General features: G+C 41.3%; 1 protein-coding gene across 2 annotated transcripts in view; it reads left to right on the top strand.

Annotated features, from left to right (window-relative positions):
• The first annotated feature begins 3,770 nt into the window (after positions 1-3,770).
• GTDC1 (glycosyltransferase like domain containing 1) overlaps positions 3,771-15,591 on the top strand; it is a 348,217-nt gene continuing 336,396 nt past the window's right edge. The window contains exon 1 of one of the 2 annotated variants that reach the window (XM_084891913.1): positions 3,771-3,888. The gene's annotated coding sequence lies outside the window, so the exon portion shown is untranslated. The remainder of the gene's footprint in view (positions 3,889-15,591) is intronic. The other variant, XM_084891914.1, reaches the window with a different exon arrangement.

Genomic DNA, 15,591 nt, shown 5'->3' with positions numbered 1-15,591 from the left:
TCACCTTTTATGTCTCTAGCACACTAAGCTTGACCCTTCCATGGGGCTTTGTACTAGTTTACTCTTTGCCCGGATGGCTCTTCACCAGAGCATCGTATGACTGGCTATTCCTCTCATTCAAGTCATTGTTTCACTGCTCCTCAGAAAGATCTAACCCAGTGGTTGGCAAACCACAGCTCTTTGGCCCCTTGAGTGTGGGCGAGTCTATTTTGAAGAAGTGGCATTAGAAGAAGTTTAAGTTTAAAAAATTTGGCTCTCAAAAGAAATTTCAATTGTTGTACTGTTGATATTTGGCTTTGTTGACTAATGAGTTTGCTGACCACTAGTCTAACCTATTCTCCAGATAATCATCTTGACAGCCTCACAGTTTCTTTTCTTTGCAGCAGTTACTACTACTCGATAGTTGTGTAGTTATTTGTTCCTCTTGGTCTCTCCTAAACAGGGTGTGTGTGCCATGAGGGCAGGAGCTTCTTTCCGTATCAGCATGCTTTACTGTCTGTGGAATATATCCTCTTTGGTGTTAGGTGGGTGGATCTGAGTTCTCCAGCCAGATTATGGACCTCTGGAAGGCAGAGGCCTTTTTTTTTTTTTTTTTTTTTTTTTATACTTTTGCAGCTATTCAGGCCTAGCAGAGTGCTAAGCATCATGTGGAATGTATTTAACAAACACTTCTTGGTTTATTTCTAACTGTAACCTTATATACTGCACGACTGAACGCTTTTACATCAGCAGGGCTGTAACGGAAATAAAAATAGGTCGACCATAAAACACCAGCACAAGGGCTCATGACAGGGTGAGAGCTTTCTTTCTTACCTTCTAATTCAACTTGAGTGGCAAACTAAAGTTTTCTGGAATGAGGATATGATGAATAGAAGAAACCTTGGGAACATTTCTTGTTTCCTTCTCTGGTAATTGATAGGCTATATTTTTTTTTTAGTGCTGATCATCCTCCAAGCATAAGATACTCAGGTCTATGGATACTGTTATTGAATCTTGCTATCATTCTCAAGTCATCTTGGACTTCCTACTCTTCTTTGATCCCTATATACACTTACTGAAATCATCTTTGTCCTGAGTGGTATTCACATCTTAACATTTCTTATTAATTCTGACTTATTACTTCAGAATCAGATAAGGTTATGGACTCCTGTCTTGCCTTCATCTCTATTCCCCTGTCAAATCCAAACTAAATAATCTCTTATTAAGTTTAAATTTCTCAGGCTAAAATTCAAGCCCTGTATCAACGGTTCTACCCTGTCATTGCAGCTTGATTTTCTACTGGTTCTAAAATAAAGCTCTTGTTTTAATTCATGTGATCCCTTCTTTCCCATTTGTAACTTACCCATTTTCTTCTCAGTGTCTTTGTCAAGCAATTTCCTTTACCTTTTCCCTATCAAGCAATCCGGATTCTACACTTCCTTTTTTGTCCATTTAAGAAGTCTTCTCTTAATTTACATGGATAAACATCTAGTTTATGATTTGGATTTTACCAATGAATCCTTGGTTATTCATGGTAAATTATTTATTACATTGTTTCTTCTTTTTAAAAAAAATGTATATTTTATTTATTTTTTATAGAGGAAGAGAGAGGGATAGAGAGTTAGAAACATCGATGAGAGAGAATCATTGATTAGCTGCCTCTTGCACCCCCCCCCCCCCGCCCCCACTGGGGATGTGCCCAAAACCAAGGTACATGCCCTTGACAGGAATCAAACCCAGGACCTTTCAGTCCGCAGGCCAACGCTCTATCCACTGAGCCAAACCGGTTTCGGCTATTTATTACATTGTTTCATATTTTCCTTTCCAGTAATATTCTTGACAACAAAAAGCTTCAATATTTTTACATTCATGCACAACCCTTGGCACCTCCTAGGATAAATGTGCTGGGTTGGGACATGGCTCCAGAGGCCTGGCCAAAATGGCCTGGGTTAGGAAGATGAACCCTGACCGGGTGAAATGGAGCTTATGCAACCGGAATCCCTGAAACCAGTGGGACAGAATGGCCTCTGACAGCAATACCTTCCTCGTTAATGCCAAGTTCAATTTCATACTTCACTCAGACCATGTAGGCAAAACGGCAAAGTCAAAGACTTCTGATGTTGAGTAACTGTAAGTAGTAAGTATAAGCCAGATGCTGGCAGGCATGGGAGATGAGATCTGAGCTTCAATCTTGGCTTTGTTTCCAGTTAGTTTGGGTAATATCGAGCAAGCAATTTACCCTCTCTGGGAGTTAGTTCTTCATCTGTAAAATGAAAAGATTAGACTCCAGATGATACTAAGGAATGGATAATTCAATTATAAAATCACATGATTCTGATTCCAAATCAATGAAATGGGTACCATTGCCTTTGGAGTCTTTCCTATGCTTATTTTGTGGGAGAAGGTTTACTACTTTTGTGTGTAGTTAGAAACTCTGCTTTCAGCTTTTGGCGTTTACACTTTTCTTTTTCCCAATTTGTGTTAAAGTGGGTGGGCAGATGGTTGATTAAGCTTTCAAATGCTTGTAATGTTGTTGTTCAATTCACAATGGTTTTAAACTTTGAAGAGCCACATAGAGTCTGGATTTTGCTTAGAATGGAAGGTAGTTTTAACACTTCAATTTAAGAATAATAATGCCTACTCACATAATTTAAAGCAACTTGTGAATGTAACTCCAAAGGCCCTAATCAGTTTCCTTTATTTTGGTGTGTTAACTCATGTCTATAGCCTAACTCTTTCAAGTTGCTGTTTTTTAAAAAATGAAGTTACCAGACTGTTACATTTCCAATGTTTGCCTTCTCTAGACTCATTTAACCCACAACCCGATTCCAAATACAAAATCCTTTCATTCAGAATCTCAGAAAAGACAAATTCCTCACCTTATAGGTGAGAAAACAAGAGGCCTAAAAGGTCCTGGCGCTCTTTCTATTGACTACGTATTTTCTAAAAATAAAAGCACAGAAGTGAGGTTAGGTTGCAGGGGTGAAAAAAAAAATCCAAAATGTGTGAATTGTAAGACCCCATAGAAACTTCCATCCCTTGATAAATTTAAGTGTCAAACAAATATAGCTGGAACGATGTAGGTCAAAGATGGTCCCCACTGCTATCGCTTTCTTCGTGATTTTTAATTACTTAGTGACTCCTCAGCTAAGTGGGACCACGAACATGCGATTCTGGAACACTCAAACTGCATCCCAAGTGTGGGGAGTAGTCAGAACCAAAAGGACGCGCAAAATGCAGGTAAAGGAGGGCGTGACCCCTACAGGGGTCCAGGTGGGGGGCCGAGGGAGGGCAATGAGGACGCGCTGGCAAAGCAGGCGCCGGGAGGTGCAAGCTCCGCGGCCCGCAGAGGTGGCGGGGAAGGAGCCCGGGACGCGCTGGGGCCCTGCGGATCCAGCAGGCCGGGCAGAGGAGCCGGGATGGGGAGAGAAGGGACCGGCAGGAAAACTGCTAGAGGAAACCCAGGCTGACCTAGTGAGCAGCGGAGACCTCCCCGGAGGATAGAGAAGGCGCCAAGGCCAGCCTACAGGTCTAGGGGGCTGGGAAAGGTGCAGACGGAGGTGCTGACGGAGAAGGGAAAGGGCGTGCGGGCGGAGGAAGCGCGGAGAGGCCCCCGCAGCGGGCAGGTGCGGAGCGGAGCGGCGGCCCCGAACTGGGGCAGCGGGCTCCGGCGGGCGGAGCGGGGACTCCTCACCCGCAGCATCCGTCCGCGCGGGGGCGGGTCCTCGGGGACGTAGGCGTGTCCGGGGGCGGGGCCTGCGCCTGACGCACCCGCGGCCGCTGCGGCCGTGGCCCGGGAGGGGCGGCGGCGGCCGCGAGGGTGGGGAGCGGCGTCAGCGCGTCGCCGGCCGGTGGCCGGGAGGGAGACGCGGAGAGGAGGAGGCGGAGGAGTCGGAGGAGGAGGAGGTGGTGAGTAGGCTCCGGGCTGGGGAGCTGCACGGCTCGGGGAGGTGGGGGGGGAGGGGGGAGGCGGGGAGCGCGGCCCCTCCCCTCTCGGACGCCCGCCCGCCGGCCTCGCGGCGCAGAGCTCCCAGGGGGCAGCGGCGGCGGCGGCGGCGGGGGAGCCGGTGGGGGGGGGAGGGCGCGGGGGGCGGAGCCGAGGGCCGCGCGGGCCGCGCGCTTCCCGGGCGCACGCGCTGCGCTCCCCGCGCCGCGGCGGGTGCCGTGTCCCCCCGGGGCTCCCCGCGGCCCTCCGCGCGCTGGCCGCTTTCTGATTTCATTTCCTCCGGTTCTGCGCGCCCGGCCTGCGGGCTCCCCGCGGCCCGGGGGCGCCGCCGCGAAGGGCGGGTGGGGCGCGTCCCCCTCGCGCGCGGACAGGGGAGGCCGAGCTCCCGATCGGCCAGGGTGGACGGAGGGGCCTCCGCGCCGGCCGAGACCCTGCGGGCCGGGGGCCCCTGGCGACGCGCGCCCCATGCATAGTCCCTCCCCGAAGGGACCCTGTGCGCGGGCCCCGGGATCGCCCTGACTTTACCGACCTCGCCAGCTGCCCGCCCCGGTGTCGGCAGAGCTCACTCTGCGCTCCCAGGTCCCATCCCGGGAGGAGACGCCGGCCGGTGCATAGTTTGATCAGGACCCTGACTGTTGGGGTGGAAATGGTCCCTGAATTTAAGTCCTGCAAATCCAGACATGTACCCAGTTTAGTCATTTAACTTTTAGTTCCGAGGGCTTTCTCTCCGCCCCCTCCCCCCCCCCCAAAAAAATACTTCTAGAGTCTTCTGAGAACTGGACTGCATTAGATCGCATCTTTGAGATAATTTTTAAGTTGGCGCCTTGAGGCAGTGTGGGTGGAGGTTCAAAGAGGGGGAGGCTTGACACTTTTTTCCTCCACCTGAACCCCGTTTGAAATGGAAAACGTGAGTTGCCATCGGGCTGGAAACGGGTTTTCCACCAGAGGTGGGTTTCGGCACGCAGCCCCCGGGGCCGCCGTGGCCATGGGGTGCTCCCGCTGCAGCCTGCTGCAAAGCTCCCGTGCGCTCAGGGGAGGGGCCGCTGGGAAGCAGGCTGGTATAACTCCATGGAGCCGCTTTATGGGGTTCTATTAACCTGCTTGACCCTAAGCTAAAGCATGGCAGGAGTTTTCGAGTAGGAGCCCATATACCACAGAGCAGTACTGAATTTTAATTAGTGCATTTACAGGTCTAAAGTGGAATAGATTCTCCTCTGCTCCCACTTCCTGTTGCTTTATTTACCCCCCCCCCCCCCCCCGCCCCTAGGATTTTATGTTTAATGAAACAGTTTTAGTATCGAGGGTTGGAAGAGGACTTTTTGATTCATGAAAACTTCCTTTGACACACTTGAAAACTGAGTAGGTAAACTCTGAGGTATGATACTGAGATAAGGTAGGCAACGGAATTTTTAAGAGGGCTTCTTGACACTGTTTTGAAACTTGCATTGACATTTTAGTCTTAAGGACCACAGAAGTACAGAGTTTTTTTTTTTCTATGGGTAAGGGACTCGGGCAGTTTAATCCAACCCCATTGTTTTACAGAGAGAAATTAATCAGAGAAAGTTACTTGAGATTTAAAAGGAGCTGAAGACTTCATTAACTTGATACTTACGTAGATAATTCAGACATCCCCCATGGATATTCCTGTATGAAAATTTGTTTTGATTATGGTATCTTATAAACAGTCAAGCGATTACTAAATTTTTATTTTTCCCTCCCCGGTTTTGCGTAATTACTTTAGTTCGTGATTTGTACCCATTAGAAGTAAGTGATACAAATTATTTATAGTTAAGAAGTGTTTACTTCCTATCAATTGAAATAGTACTTTCCAGTTAGTTTGGATTTAGTAATTATGCATTTTTAATCTCAAGAATGTTTATTTACATTACTGATTCTGATAATCCAGGCATGGGAGATTGGCATTTCAAGAGTCTCAATGTTGGGTATCTATAACCTTGATATTAGTTCGGAATAAAGATCCTGTACGCATGTAGTGATCAAATTCCAGCATCCCCAGCACCATCACTTAGTGGTCCTCAAATGCAGAAGTCCTGATGCCCTTGCTGGGCTGGGGTGAACTCTTTGCATCTCTCAGGCCACAGTGCTTAGCCCAGGCATTTAGTAAATACTTCTTGGCTTGTGTTCACTTTTCCTGGTGGCCTCATGAAAGATGGACCATGTCTTATCTGTGTTTGCCTTGTGTCAGGTGTAGTGGGCATTCTGTAAATGCTGTGGTCTTGAGTTTAACCAAACTTAAGACCATAGCCAAGTGTCTTGGAAGTCATAATCATTATATTGTAAACCTGAAATATTTAAATCCAGTATTGAAATATAGCATGAATCACATATATTAGAAAAATTGGGGGTGGGGAATTTAACATTGAGAATTTTGATCTTTAACATGTCACTGTGACATTGGGAAAGGGCACCTTTATTTAAATTTTTTTGGTAGAACACCTTAAGCAAATATGACTTTTCCACTGGAATGAAGTTTGACAGCCATGAATTGAATGACCCTAATAGTTACTGAAGGGCCATTTTAAAGCCTTGGTTTCACTTTATAAGTATATGTTTTTCAGCATATAGACCTTTGTAAGAAACATGATTTTGGGGCCCTGACCCTATAGCTTACTTAACCAAGCATGGTCCCTGATTACACCAAGGTTGTAGAATTGTGAGAATAAGCAAGTCATCTTCTCTGTCAAAGAACAGTTCAGACAGCTGCCATTTTGAACTGTGTGACTTGGCAGGCGCCATGTTGGCCGCATGGCTTTGCAGCTCCCCTGAGGGCTGCCATCTTGAAACAGCAAAGGCCAACCCCTCCCTTTTTAACTAGCCGTCACCAAAGACTGTGCACCTGAGCTTCAATCAAGAGCAAAGGACAGGTCACCTGCGTCCGGGATTATAAACTGGAGCAGACCATCTTCTTGGTGTGCATGCTCTTCCAGACCAAATGTACGCACCCTTCTATGTAGAAGTAAAGATGTTTGCCTTGCTGCCTGGCTCCTGAGTATGTTTTGTGTTCTACCAGGACCCCTGACTTGGGGGGCTCACCTTTTTTATAACAGATTCTATCCCAGTCAGGGCACATAGAGGAATCAACCAATTAATGCATAAATAAATGAAACAACAAATAGATATTTCTCTTCTGTTTCCCTTATTCTCTCTCACTCTCTCTCTCAAAAAAAAAAAAAAAAAAAAAAAAGAAAAGAAAAGAAAAAAAAGAAAGAATGAAAAGAAACATGACTTTGGGAGCCTGGCTACCTTGGTAAGCTGTCCAGAATTGATATTTTACAGTTTTTGGGGACTATACTAGATAGTTCATACTTCATGTTGGTAATACAGTTAACAACAAGAAAAAGAAAAAAGAAAAAACCATACAGTGAAACCACTGTATTTTCTTTTTCTCTAAGTCCTATCACTTTTTTCTTTAATAGATCAGAATAGCATGTTTTGTTTATTTAAAAAATTGAGGAAAGTTGTCAAGCAGCCTTTTTCTTTAATAGATTAGCATGTTTTGTTTATTTAAAAAAATTAACTGAGCACAATTGTCAAGTATTTCTTTTGGAAAGTACCACCACTCCACCCTTTGAATAGCCTTGGCAAATAATGTTTGGGCAAATGCAGAGCCAGTTCCATAGAGTAATTCCTATTTGAATACGTAGTCATGTAAATAATAGCCTTGAAAGGAACAATATCTTTGGATTACATGCATTTTTTCTTTCTAATGACACTATTACTAAAAACAGTTATACAATAGAGTAGGATGATGTTTAATATATAGGGAGCAAATAATTATACATCTAACTTTGCTGGTTCTTGTATCAGTTCTAGTGTACCCAGCCTGCCTGCTGCCAGTGTTGTCCCTTCTACCCAGTTCTTTAATGGATTTTTAATACTAAAATACACGAAGACTCCTATCCTCTTCAGGAGGTGGGATATGGAACTATCCTGGTTCTCTGAGCATTTATTGTTCACAGAGGTATGGTGTTTCACTTTACCCTTGGCATGTACTCAGTTTGACTGTGAGATTCTCAGTTTTAAAAATACTGTGCTTTAGGAATTTTGAACTACATGGCATAAACATCTTAATGAAGTGTGTGTGTGGAGCATCTAGAAATATATCAGCATAGAATAAGGATATAAAATCAGGCATTTAGTAAGAAATAGGAAGAATATCTAGTCCTTTTCTCTGACACGTGAAGGTCATACTTCAGTTGTTTAAACAGATTACAACTTTTTTTTTTTTTTTTAATGTTTATTTTTAAAGGTAACCAGAGAAGCAATTCTACTGCCTTTCTTTAGTAATTGTTAAATAGTTCATAGAAATAATAAGTTGCTTGTGTGGTTCCTTTTTGTATTCCAGATCCCCTGTGGACCTGGAACCTCTTTTAAGCCTGCTTAGAACTCTTTTAACAGCTTGGCCATTTCCCTCTGCTCCTGCCATCCCTACTCCCCTCAGGCAGCTGGGACCTGTTCTGGTCCAGGGCAAAACTTGCAGAGCCAAGATACCCTGTTACTGTCTTCTGGAGTAGAGCTCATTTGGATTGATCCCTTAGATCAGGGGTCCTCAAACTTTTTAAAGTGGGGGCCAGATCACGGTCCCTCAGAGAGCTGGAGGGCCGGACTATATGAACTACTAATTCCTACTGTAACACCTCGGCTGCGCTCACTGCCCAAAAAACCTGGTGGGCCGGATCAGGCTCCTCTGCAGGCCGCATGTGGCCCGCGGGCCGTAGTTTGAAGACCCCTGCCTTAGATACTGGAACAGGCCAGCTAGCTGAGAGCTATAATTTGAGCTCTTTTGAAGGGTTAACTTTTCATTTGCATCAGGCACTCTACACCCTGGATTCATGCACTCATTTCTTTGACCCTTTTCCTGACTACCTTGCTATTGTGTTTTCTTCTGCCTTCTTAGCTCAGTCATTTAATGGGTGATTTCATTCGGGTTCAAAAGTAGCTACTTATTTCAAATGCTTGTTTTTCTACTTTTGTCTTCTCTTAAGTTTTTGAGCTTTTAATTGACTAAATACCTGTTATACTCTCCTATAACACATCTGTTCATTACCTGTGTTTTCTTATAGACTGAGTGTACCAGGTGTATTGGGACCGATTTCTGGTGCTGTTTGTGGCAGTGTCCCCAGTACTCAGTACAGTGCTTGGCACATAGTAGGTGATAAGTAAATAACTGATTAGATATAAGTTCATCCTAACAGTAAATCTTGTTACTAGTATGGAAAAGCACTGTTCATATAGAAACTTAAGAATTCATACAAGAAGTTTAGACATTTCATCATTATCACTAGAGAGCCTATGTCTGAAATTATAAGCACATTCTTATAAAAAAGCTTCATTAGTCATCTGACAGGGAATTTATTTAAGAAGAAAACATACAATTTTCACCATGTATTGTTAGGAGTTACACATTTCAATTTTCCTTGTGTTTGATTAATATGTTACATATTATTTTATACTTCTTACACATGGAAGTTTTATGGCACTATAAAAAAGTGAGTTTAATGGCCCTATTTTTGTTCATTAGTAATTATATACTAAAAAGTAAATTCTCATTAAAAGGCCCTTAAATGCCTGCTCATAAAAAGGAGAGACCGCTTTGATTTTCTTCTCCATACAATCCCAATTATTGTATTGAGGCAAGTCATCAAACTCTTTAGTAGTCTAAACCTTTAATTTGGTTTCAGGACAGTAGTCATGTATTGAATATCCAAATTACCATGTCTTTAACAAGTAGTGCAAACAACTGTATATTAAAAAGGTAATGACCATAACTTTTCTTGTGGAATTTCTTAGGCTAATTTTTTAAAGAGGACTTTTAAACTAAATTTCCCATGAAGGCCAAAAATCTCATACTTTTAATGATAGTGCAGTTTGCATGTATGTGTAGAAGAGGGGGTGGTAATTTTTGTAGTGGTATTTTTAAGTGGACAGTTTACTAATTATGTTGAGGGTAAACACTTTACAATTCTAAAAGGAAAACTTCAATTATCTGAATGAAATGAGGTACATGAAATTAATTCAGATAAGTGGGGAATCCTTAGTGTAAATGATGCATGTCAAGGGACATGACCTCAATCATGATTTTTTTTTTTTTCTATATTTCAGCTGCTATTACATTACAAGATTGTGATTCTTTGGGTCATGCTAGGAATCATTGATGGGAAGAAGTAAAGTTTGTTCAGTAGTTTTTTTCCCCTTTGCCACAGAGGGAATCCAGAATGCGACAAGCATAATTGCTCATCCCTTGCTTGTTCTGCCTGCCCTTTTAGGTGGTATACCACAGCCTTCCATTTTGTCACCTTCCTGTCAAATGTCAAATGTGTGTGGGGACTCCTTGAGAATACAATTTATTTGAAATAAAAGCCATACTCCTGTCCAAACGCAATATGTTTATACTTCCTATAAGTTGACTTACAGCAAGCTGTAAGGGTGAATTGAGCTGTAAAAACTTTGATTTCTTCCTTAACCCCCTTAGGGTTTATTTAATATTAAGCAGCATCTTTGCAATGTACATCCTTAAAATAGAAACAGATATTGGAACATAACCCCTGACCTTTACAGATCCTAACTTGAAATGAAAATTTTACGGATTGATTAGAGTTTAAGAAAGTTTCAGGAAAATGATTTTTGCTGCCATTTACTAAGGCTTGTAGCATTCCAGGGCCCCTGGCATCTGAAGGCTATTCTGTAATTTGCCGATAGCCCTGTAGCTGAGATGACAAATTCCTTTAGGCTTTTCTTGTTTTGTTTTTAAAGGGAGGCAACATTATCTCAGCCCCAGAGATGTGTACTGACAGCTTTTTTTATTTAACATTACCTATAGATACTTTTCTTAAAGAAAACATCGCTCCTGTTTTCAGCATCCACCCGCTTCCTTTTCACCTCTTGGTCTTTGAGATATAAAATGATTTATATCTTGATTGCTTTGGGTGGAGTGGATATGTTATCAGCAAGCTCTGTATCCAGACCTGTGGAGCAAATCCTGGGTCATTGCCTGAGGCTTCTTAAATGTACGCAGGCTGTGAGATTGAAGATTTTAGGCTTTAGGGTCAGCCCAAACTGGTTTTTGACTCTGCTCTTTATGAATGGCTTGTCTTGGAGGAAGTTAGTGCTCTGGTTTCAGTTTCCTCATCTGCAATGTTGGCATAATATGCCGGGGTAGATTGAAGTTTTTTGTTTATTTGTTTGTCAATCCTCATTCTGGGTTATTTTTTCATTGATTTTTTTTTTTTTTAATTTTTATTTTTAGAGAAGGTGGAAGGGAGGTAAGCAGGGAGGAAAGGAAAAAGGAGGGAGGGAGGGAAGGAGAGAGAGAACATCAATGTGAGACAGACACATTCATTGGTTGCCTCCAGAACTCACCTTGAATGGGGTGGGGATTGAACCTGCAACCCATGTAGGTGCCCTTGTTGCCTGGGAAACCCAAGACCCCTTGGAGCAAGGGACCAACACTCTAACCACTGAGCACATGGTGCAGGCTGCATTGAGTGTTTTTAAAAGAGTAATTAATCTTAGTTGCATTGATTTATTGTTATATACAGATAAGTGTTTAATAACGTGAAGTAATGAGCTATTTACCTATGTCATTGACTATTTTATAAAGAAGTAGCTTTTGTTCCATTTGATAGAAATAATCAGTAATTAAATCTTTTTAAATAGGGATCTTGCTCAGATGATTTGTAACTATGTGAAACTCTTGCAACCATCAGTCTATTTTTAAACAAAGGATATACTGATGGTGTGGTATAGAGAGGCAGAGAATATAGTACGCTCATAGGAGTAAGACAGACTTGGATTTGTGTATAGATGATCTAACACTTGGATTACCTTGGACAGGGTACTTTATTTTTTTTATTAAAATTTTTATCTGTAAAATGGGTAAGACAAGTATAAAGAATGGTAAAGGGTAAAAAAGGATAATATAATAGGAAGGTTGTTATAAAGACAAGAGATGAGGTATACAAAATACTTAATAACTGAATCCATAAATGCCGATAGTGATTGTGATTCTGGACAAGTGACTTCCCCTCTTTTCACCTTAGATTTTCTAATCTGTAGCATAAATATATCAGAGAACTAATAGAGTTATTTTGAGGATTAAATGAGATAATGCTTATAAGTGCTCATTAAATATTAAATTCTATTATTTGTATTCATTCAGTTTAGGATAAATTGAACCAATTTTGGGTCAAAATGAAAGAATTTTACAGCTGTGTAATGTATTTCTTATGTTGGGGGATATTTAGTATGGATTTGGGATGGCAACTTACTCCTAGCTTTTAGTGTTTTCTTAAGACAATAGTTCTCAAAGGTGTGCTCATCCATACCTTTGGAGGTGCTAAGACCGTTTCAGGGGATCCATGATATTGAAACTATTTTCTTTTTCAGTATTTTTTATTGATTTCAGAGAGGAAGGAGAGGAAGAGAGAGAGAAACATCAATGATGAGAGGGAATCATTGATCTGCTGCCTCCTGCACGGCCCTCACTGGGGGTGAGCCTGCAACCTAGTCATGTGCCCTTGACTGGAATTGAACCCAGAACTCTTCAGTCCACAACTGACACCTCCACTGAGCCAAACTGGCCAAAACTGAAGTTATTTTCATAGTGATACTAACTCTTTGCCTTTTTCACTGCTTTGATATTGATCCTGATGATAGTACAGCAATGGTGGGTAAAACTGTGGGCATTTTAGTAGATATTAAATGGCAGTGGCACCAAAGTATGTTAGGAATCATTGTATTCTTCACTGCCATGCATTCACAGTTTGAGAAAAGCCAATTTCACTTAAGAATACCCTTGATGGCCCTAGCCACTTGGTTCAGTGGTTAGAGTGACAGCCTGTGGACTGAAGGGTCCCAGGTTTGATTCCAGCCAAAGGCACATGCCTGGATTGCGGGCTCGATCCCCAGTGGGGAGCATGCAAGAACGCAACCGATCAGTGATTCTCTCTCATCATTGATTTTTTATCTCTCTCTCCTTCTCCCTTCCTCTCTAAACTCAGTAAAGAAATATATATATTTTAAAAGAATACCCTGATGAAGCAGTAAAAATTAATTTTATTAAATCTTGATCACTGAGTATACTGTTTTAATATTCTATATGATGAGATAGGAAATATGCAAAAAGCACTTCTGCAATCCTGACTACATTGGTTTTCTTAAGGAAAAGCCTTAAATGATTTTTTTGAGTTGCTAGCTAAACTAGCCGTATTTTTGATAAAACAGCATTTTTACTTGAAATAATGACAAACAGACAAACTGTGATTATTTAGAATTAGATTTTTGGCAGTCATTTTCTTGAAAATGAATAAAGTGAAACTGTCTCTTCAGGGAAAACAACTGACAGTATTTGTTGCCAATAATAAAAATTTGATCTTTCAAGCGAAAATTAAAATTTTGGTTAACTTGTATCACCTGCTCTGCTCTTGTCATCTTCCCAATACATACTTTCCTGAAGGGGTGGATAGTGATATTAATGAATGTGAGTTTTTGCTGTGAAATTTAATTATGTTTTGGAATATCTTTATAACTCAATGAACTGATATTTAAAAAGTGATCAATGTTACAAAATTATGGGTAAAAGCAAGTAACAATACAGAATGTTCATGTGATATTAGATTCCATATTATGGCTAACTTTAACTGCTGCTTGTCAGGTTTTGGTGTAGTACCAAAAAGACATCAGTTATCTGAAAAGGTTATTAGTAGTAACATGTAGTTCTTTTTTTCTCAGTACACGTTTGTGTAGGGATACTTCTTTTCTCATATAGTTCAAGCAAAACTGTATATCACAACAGATTGAATGTGGAAGTAGATATGAAAATCTAGTTATCTTCTACTAAGCTAGACCTGAAAGAAATTCCCAAAAGTTGTGAAACAGTATCATTTTTGTCACTAAGCTTTTTTTTTGAAATTTTTCATAAAATGTTATTTGTCATATTAAATGTTATTAAAATTTTAAATGAATTAATAATTAAAAATTTCTCATTTATTTTTTAAAATATATTTTATTGATTTTGTACAGAGAGGAAGGGAGAGAGACAGAGAGCTAGAAACATCGATGAGAGAGAGACATCGATCAGCCGCCTCTTGCACACCTCCTACTGGGGATATGCCCGCAACCAAGGTACATGCCCTTGACCGGAATCGAACCCGGGACCCTTCAGTCCCCAAGCCGACGCTCTATCCATTGAGCCAAACTGGTTTCGGTTCTCATTTAATTTTTAATATGGTAAGTATTGGTAGTTATAACTCCCATTAACAAAAGCTCTTGGGAGTCCTCAATTTTGAGAACACATAGGAGTCCTGATACTAAAAAGTTTGAGAACTGTTTTTTTTTTTAGGGAAAGAGGCTAGATCCATCAAATGGGTAACATTCTAGACTTTAATCTGTTGCATATTTCTTTGGAATATGGAGTACATGCCTCTAGTTTCTTTTCTTGGTTGCAAGGACATGTCACTAGACTTTTATATTATTAACCAAATGGGCAGAAGATTCCTGTATTTGTTTCAAAGATTTTTATTTCTATTTAAGATAGATATGGTTGCTATCCAGAACTGAGATTTGGTTAATGGTTATTCTAGTCAGCATATTCATTCTTGTTACCATTCTTGGCTGTGAGCTATTCATGAAGTTTTCTGAGCTGTTTAGCAAGGCAAACTACTTTAGGGTTGTAGTGAAATTTCACTTTGCTAAAAATGACTACCACTTTCTCTGAAATCTACACTAGGCTTAATCTATCTGCTGTTAGAGTCTTCCTGCTAGTCATAGTGATTTTCTAGTCAGTTTACAATTTATGAATGTATTTGTGAATTAGTTATTTGCAACAGTATAATATGAATTACAGACAGGTTCTTTTTAAAAAAAATATATTTTATTGATTTTTTACAGAGAGGAAGAGAGGGCTAGAGAGTTAGAAGCATCAATGAGAGAGAATCATCGATTGGCTGCTTCTTGCACGCCCCCTACTGGGGATGTGCCCGCAACCAAAGTACATGCCCTTGACCAGCAGACCGACGCTCTACCACTGAGCCAAACCGGTTTCGGCCAGACAGGTTCTATAGTGCCATTAATAGTATGGGCATAGTCTCATTGTGGACTGTTAACATCTTCCTGTCGAGAATTATATTTTAACTCCTAGAAATCTGGTCCAATACATTTCTCCATTGCAGGGCCATGGTGGCAAGAAACTCCCCTCTCTCCTTACAATAGAAAAAAGAGTGTTAAAGTTTTAATAAAATCAAGAGATACCTAATTCTCAAGCTATGCTCAAAAGACACAGGTATCTTAGGCACTCCAGGTGGGTAGAGGATGGTGGGGAACTCTCAGCTGGAGCAGGGATATTTGGTATATTTGGTATATTTAGCAATGGTTGGGAAAAAAAAAAAAAAAAAGGTATTCTCCTTGGAGGTGATATATTCTCTTTTGGGGCAATTGTTAAAAAGTAAAAGATGTTTTAAGATGGGTAGTCCTAGGTTTGGAAATTCATCTATATAGGGTTCTGTTTTGTTGTGCTCTTATGTGTGGGTATTGTATGAGCTGAGCTCAAGAAACAGAATGACAGGCCAATTGAGAAGGTTGACCTTACAGATTTATGGGTCAAAAGTTTGAACATAGAAGGAAATTGATCAACTCCAGGGGCAGTCATG

The sequence above is a fragment of the Pipistrellus hanaki genome (assembly GCF_964339955.1).
Source record: "Pipistrellus hanaki genome assembly, chromosome: 8".
Lineage (NCBI taxonomy): Eukaryota > Metazoa > Chordata > Mammalia > Chiroptera > Vespertilionidae > Pipistrellus > Pipistrellus hanaki.
The sequence above is the reverse complement of the archived record's forward strand: the minus strand, read 5'-3'. Positions and strand labels throughout refer to the sequence as shown.